This window comes from Palaemon carinicauda, unplaced genomic scaffold (assembly GCF_036898095.1).
Source record: "Palaemon carinicauda isolate YSFRI2023 unplaced genomic scaffold, ASM3689809v2 scaffold455, whole genome shotgun sequence".
NCBI classification, from domain to species: Eukaryota; Metazoa; Arthropoda; class Malacostraca; order Decapoda; family Palaemonidae; genus Palaemon; species Palaemon carinicauda.
The window spans coordinates 60,744-67,500 of NW_027171712.1; positions in this window are offsets into that span (position 1 = coordinate 60,744).

A 6,757-nucleotide genomic window follows, 5' to 3' on the forward strand; every position below is an offset into this window, starting at 1 on the left:
ACCAAATTATTAATAACACAATCTCATACAACAAACACGGCTGGTTATTTATCTGAGATGCAATATATACAAAAAAATATTTACAATTTGAACCAATATACACAGAGTAACAAATACAATAAAATAAAAACAACAAATACAATATTAAAAACAGTTCTAATCGAGGCTGCCTGCAGCAATATCCATTTCAAAGTCGTGAAGAGTTATAAAGTTTATAGTCGATGCAGCGTGTTGCAGTGTGGATCTATTATGTAAGTGCATGCAGTCACAATGCATATTCGGCACGCTTGACACTAGTGAAGGTTTAGCAAGTTTACTAGCGCATATTCGACAATATCTAGGTAAGACAAGATTTAGTAGTGATTATGCACACAATTACACAGATGATGCACCAGCTTCAAAGTCCCTTGCAAAGTTTTGAAGCTGCAGCAGGTAACAACACCTGTGCAACTTCATAAGGTGCTGAGAGATGGGTAGAAAGTTCCCAGCACCTCTGATGTAACTTTCAACGTTTGCAAGGGCAAACACGCCACAATCAAAGTCATTTTTCTGTTTTGCTGACTCTCCATCGATGTATGGGTGTGTTCTGCTGCTAACGGCCCGATGCTGTTGGAGGGCTACGTTCAATGTGTCCCCGATGAAACTGGAATCAGTAATATGCTGAGCTTTTGTGCAATAAAGTGTATATTTGTGCTAATTTCAAAGGTCCTGTAAAAAACGCAATAGTTGGAGTTGGGACTAGGCACTAGACAATCACCTGAGGTATACGGTGCGGTGTTTGTTGATGAAGTCAAGGTGTAAGTTGCACCGCTCCCTCATTGTCCGGGTGCTGTAGCTGCCTGAGGCGTAGTAGATGGCCTAGAAAAAAGTACATAATTGGCCTGATTCTAGAATTATTAATTTCGAAAAATTTGACAAAGCTTTCACTACCTCTTACCTCTTACCTCTTACCTCTTACCTCTTACCTCTTTCCTCTTACCTTCTACTTCCTACCTCTTACAATCTACTTCCTACTTCCTACCATCCACATCCTACCTCTTACCTCTTACCTCCTACCTCTTACCTCTTACCTCTTACTTCTTACCTCCTACCTCTTACCTTTTACCTCCTACCTCTTACCTTCTACTTCCTACTTCCTACCATCCACATCCTACCTCTTACCTCTTACCTCTTACCTCTAACCTCTTACCTTTAACCTCTTACCTCTTACCTTCTTCTTCCTACTTCCTACCATCCATATCCTACCTCTTACCTCTTACCTCTTACCTCTAACCTCTCACCTCTAACCTCTTACCTCTTACCTTTTACCTCCTACCTCTTACCATCTACTTCCTACTTCCTACCATCCACATCCTACCTCTTACCTCTAACCTCTTACCTCTTACCCCTAGTGACCATCTAAATGCGTCCGCAAATAGCCTAGGCCACAATTTAAGTTCAGACCTACAAAACCTGGGGTCAAAACGTCTTTCTAGCTGATTCAGAGGCTGAGAAACAAGCATTGCCGTTATAGTACCTTTTGAAAACTCATGTCACGTGACCCTACCCCTCGTGACCACCTGGTCACATCCGCATATAGCCTAAGCCACCCCTTATAAGTTTATCTTCAAAACCTGGGGTAGAACATCTTTCTACCTTATTCAGAAGCTGAGAAATAAGCTCCCCCGTTTTTGCTTTTGAAGCGTCTATCTCTATATCTACCTATATATCTATATATAAAACACTAAATGTTTTTGCAAAATATGCCATATTGAACCTTAAAATATAGGGACTTGAAACTTTCAGGATCGCCTAGAAATAATAAAAAAAGGCAAATCCTAAAGTTTCAAGCTTCTACTTTGTCAGGAAAGTACTTTTCTAAAAACCTGTATCTTCGCGTTTTGGTAATCGTATATAACAGCACCAGCCGCATTTTTGAGAGATGGCGTTGTTTTGTCCCCGGTCGCGTTTGCCAGCGCTGTGATATATATATATATATATATACATATATATATATATATATATATGTATATATATATATATATATATATATGTGTGTGTGTTTGTGTGTGTGTGTGTGTGTTTGTGTATGTATTTTGATTATATATATATATATATATATATATATTCAAGTAAACCATATACTTAAATACATTAATATTCCACCTTTTGGTGAAAGTAAAAAGTCAACATGTTATTGATTTTAGAGCAGTGCTGGTTAAGAGGATAACTACTATTAAGTTTCCCATCATAGGAAAAGAGGATAAGTGTACTAACTTCATCTTTTTCTGAATAGATATTAAATCTAAAATATCAATTTGTATTTGATAGGGTTCATGGAATGAATTCAGAATGAAGCTTATCTACAGATTTTGTATAATAGCTTTTATTTCATGGTTTATATTTTGGGATAAACGTGATTTGATTATGTGCTGCAGTCTAATAGCAATCAAGCCAAACGTAATAGAAGTATTCCATTAATAAAATTATTTTGAATTTTTATATCCAATAATAAATTTAAAAATTTTCACCGTTGTTTAATACTCTAGCAACAATTTTAATCATTTCATCTATGGTTTAACATTCCGAATTATCTTTACCATTTCATTCTAATGTTGAAGGAAGTCTATATTGACACAAAAAAAAGTAACTTGTATGTTGTTCCACTTACTTTTATACATCAAAATGGTGAAAGATATAATCAGCATCCAACAACCACGGCTTTTATACTATCTATTAAATATATACAGTAGATAAAAAACAGTTGTTCTGCCACAATTGTGCAATACAGTTTAAAAGGTTTTAATGATTACAGGTAGCTAATGGATGTCAGAGGAAAGGGCTAGTGACATTTCCCTAGCAAGGACAGTGCCAAGGAGACTGGCCATATATACAATAATCAGTACCCAGGCCCTCTCTCGATCATAGCTAGCACCAGGGAAGGCGAGGCAACGGCTGTGGATGACTCAGTGTGCAGACCTATAGGCTCCCCAAACCTGCCCTCCTTAGCTCACAAGGATGGCGAGCTTGCAAATACTGAAGACTCTAACGAGTTTGAGCGAGAATCGAACCCCATTCAGGCGATCACTATGTAGGGACGTTTTTAATAGGCCAAACGTTTTCCCGCAATATCCAAGTAACCGGTCATACATACATACTTACCACCCACGACACCTTTACACCTAAGCTGAGACGCAGGGACGAAAAACCCATGGCTGCTTGAAACTCCGAAGGTAGATTTAAACCCTAAAACCTAAAGTCAACAGAACTGTGAGAATACAGAAACTAGTAAAAATTATTGGTGTTTGAGGATGGCCTGAACTCCCGACTAATGAATCGCGAGACGTTTCCATTAAGTTCACGCCACCGTGTGTCATTGTCGCTCTGAGAGTAACTTAAGTATTTGCATCATATTATATTTCTCCAATTTAAAAAGTATTCAAAACATCGATTGGTAATTGTTTTATAATTTTCTTTCCTCTTTAATCTTAGGAAATAAATTGCAAATATTTTCAGGCAATCCACTTTAGCTTGTATATTATAATTTGAAAACATTATAAATATTCATAAGAAACATGGCTATTATTTATTCATGCACTTAACCACAATTCTTCTATCGTTACAGTTTTGCAAGTGATACATAAAATGGAATAGTTTATTGTTCACACTAACCATCTGTTGTTCTCTTCCAATGTCCTTATGATCGTTAATCTTCCTGTGTCGATATAACTTAGGCTTAAAATCAATTCAGGAGTGACGCACCAGTGTTATTCTCCGATTTCCTTATCAACATGATTAACTATTCATGCTCACACACACATACACACGCAAACACACACACACACACACACACACACACACACACACATATATATATATATATATATATATATATATAAGGATTTACTTGGCGAGACATCAGTCTCTTACCAGAGAGTTTTACCCGATTTCCCGGCCCACCACGTGACACAATTGGTAGTAATTCATTCAAATTATCCTCGATAGATGATGTCTCTCTTGCGTCCTCGGAAGCTAATTGGCTACCTATCAAAAACTATTTTATAGAGAATATACATTTCCTATTTTCACTGGAATTATGAAATAATGGAAGATATTCAGATATATCCTGAAAAATTATAGAATACATATTCTTTATTCTCACTGGGATAATTAAACAAATATGTAATTTTTTTTTCCAGAAAATCATCAATATAAGTAATACTGTACATGGATACAGTTTGAAAAGATTATTACTAAACATATATATTTTGTAAAATGCAACATAAAGGAAATATCTCTATATGATTCCTATTCAGATTTACTCCCTTGGAGTTTCAATTGCTCTAAAAGAATGACGAATACTTTTTTAGACATTTCCTTTGGTTGAAGCATTCCTGGGGATCAAATTCAACTCCCCAGAACTAATAGTCTTTGCTGTTAGTGGGTATTCGATGTCTAGAGACCTTGACAGGAAAACTTTATTGTCGAAAAACTTAGTGGTAACTTTAGGATTTTTGTACGACATCTTTATAATCCTCTGCATTTTGACTATTGTTTACATTAAATTCTTTGAAGGTCTAATTTTATCCAATAGATTGATAGATTTTCCTATTTAGAGTTAGATTTTTTAATATTATAGATTAATAAGGTCATTTATTTGAGGTATTTAATATAGCAACTCATAGATTTATATGTATGAGTGAAAAAATAATTTCCATGATTATAAAAAAAAGTAGCGAATCATTGTTTCAAACGACTGGGAATAGTTTGGAAACATAAGACAGTTATGTATATCTATTTTCTTGAAATTATTTTTATTATATCATGTGCAGGCACACCTATACATATATATATATATATATATATATATATATATTTATATATATATATATATATATATGTGTGTGTGTGTGTATATATATATGATAATAATATATATATATATATATATATATATACATATATATATATATATATATATTTATATATATATATATATATATATATTTATATGTGTGTGTGTGTATATATATGAATATATATATATATATATATATATATATATATGTATATATATATATATATATATATGCGTGTATGAAATATATATATATATATATATATATATACATATACCAAAGTCACTTCCACATATTTTGAAGGATAGCTGACATTAACAAAGGAAACAAAAAAAGGGGACCTCTACTCTCTACGTTCCTCCCAGCCTGACAAGGGACTCAACCAAGTTCAGCTGGTACTGCTAGGGTGCCACAGCCTACCCTCCCACATTATCCACCACAGATGAAGCTTCATAATGCCGAATCCCCTACTGCTGCTACCGCCGCGGTCATCTAAGGCATCGGAGGAAGCAGCAGGGCCTAACGGAACTGCGTCACAATCGCTCGCCATTCATTCCTATTTCTAGCACGCTCTCTTGCCTCTCTCACATCTATCCTCCTATCACCCAGAGCTTTCTTCACTCCATCCATCCACCCAAACCTTGGCCTTCCTCTTGTACTTCTCCCATCAACTCTTGCATTCATCACCTTCTTTAGCAGATAGCAATTTACCATTCTCTCAACATGGCCAAACCACCTCAACACATTCATATCCACTCTACCTGCTAACTCATTTCTTACACCCGTTCTCACCGTCACCACTTCGTTCCTAACCCTATCTACTCGAGATACAACAGCCATACTCCTTAGACACTTCATATCAAACACATTCAATTTCTGTCTCTCCATCACTTATATTCCCCACAACTACGATCCATATACACACAGTTGGTACAATCACTTTCTTATATAGAACGCTCTTTACATTCATGCCCAACCCTCTATTTTCTACTACTCCCTTAACAGCCCCCAACTCTTTGCAACCCTCATTCACTCTCTGACGTACATCTGCTTCCACTCCGCCATTTGCTGCAACAACAGACCCTAATTAATTGAACTGATCTACCTCCTCAAGTAACTCTGCATTCAACATGACATTCAACCTTGCACCACCTTCCCTTCTCGTACATCTCATAACCTTACTCTTACCCACATTAATTCTCAACTTCCTTCTCTCACACACCCTTCCAAATTCTGTCACTAGTCGGTGAAGCTTCTCTTCTGTGTCTGCCGCCAGTACAGTATCATCCGCAAACAACAACTGATTTACCTCCCATTGGTGGTCATTCTCGCCTACCAGTTTTAATCCTCGTCTAAACACTCGAGCATTCACCTCCCTCACCACTCCATCAACATATAAGTTTAAAAAACCACGGTGACATCTCACATCCCTGTCTCAGCCCCACTCTCACCTGAAACCAATCACTCACTTCATTTCCTATTCTAACACATACTTTACTACCTGTGTAGAAACTTTTCACTGCTTGCAACAACCTTCCACCAACTCCATATAACCTCATCACATTCCACATTGCTTCCCTATCAACTCTATCATATGCTTTCTTTAGATCCATAAATGCAACGTACACCTCCTTACCTTTTGCTAAATATTTCTCGCATATCTGCCTAACTGTAAAAATCTGATTCATACAACCCCTACCTCATCTAAAGCCACCCTGTACTTCTAAGATTGCATTCTCTGTTTTATCCTTAATCCTATTAATCATTATTCTACCATACACTTTTCCAACTACACTCAACAAACTAATACCTCTTGAATTACCACACTCATGCACATCTCCCTTACCCTTATATAGTGGTACTATTCATGGACAAACCCAATCTACTCGTACCATTGACAACACAAAACACATATTAAA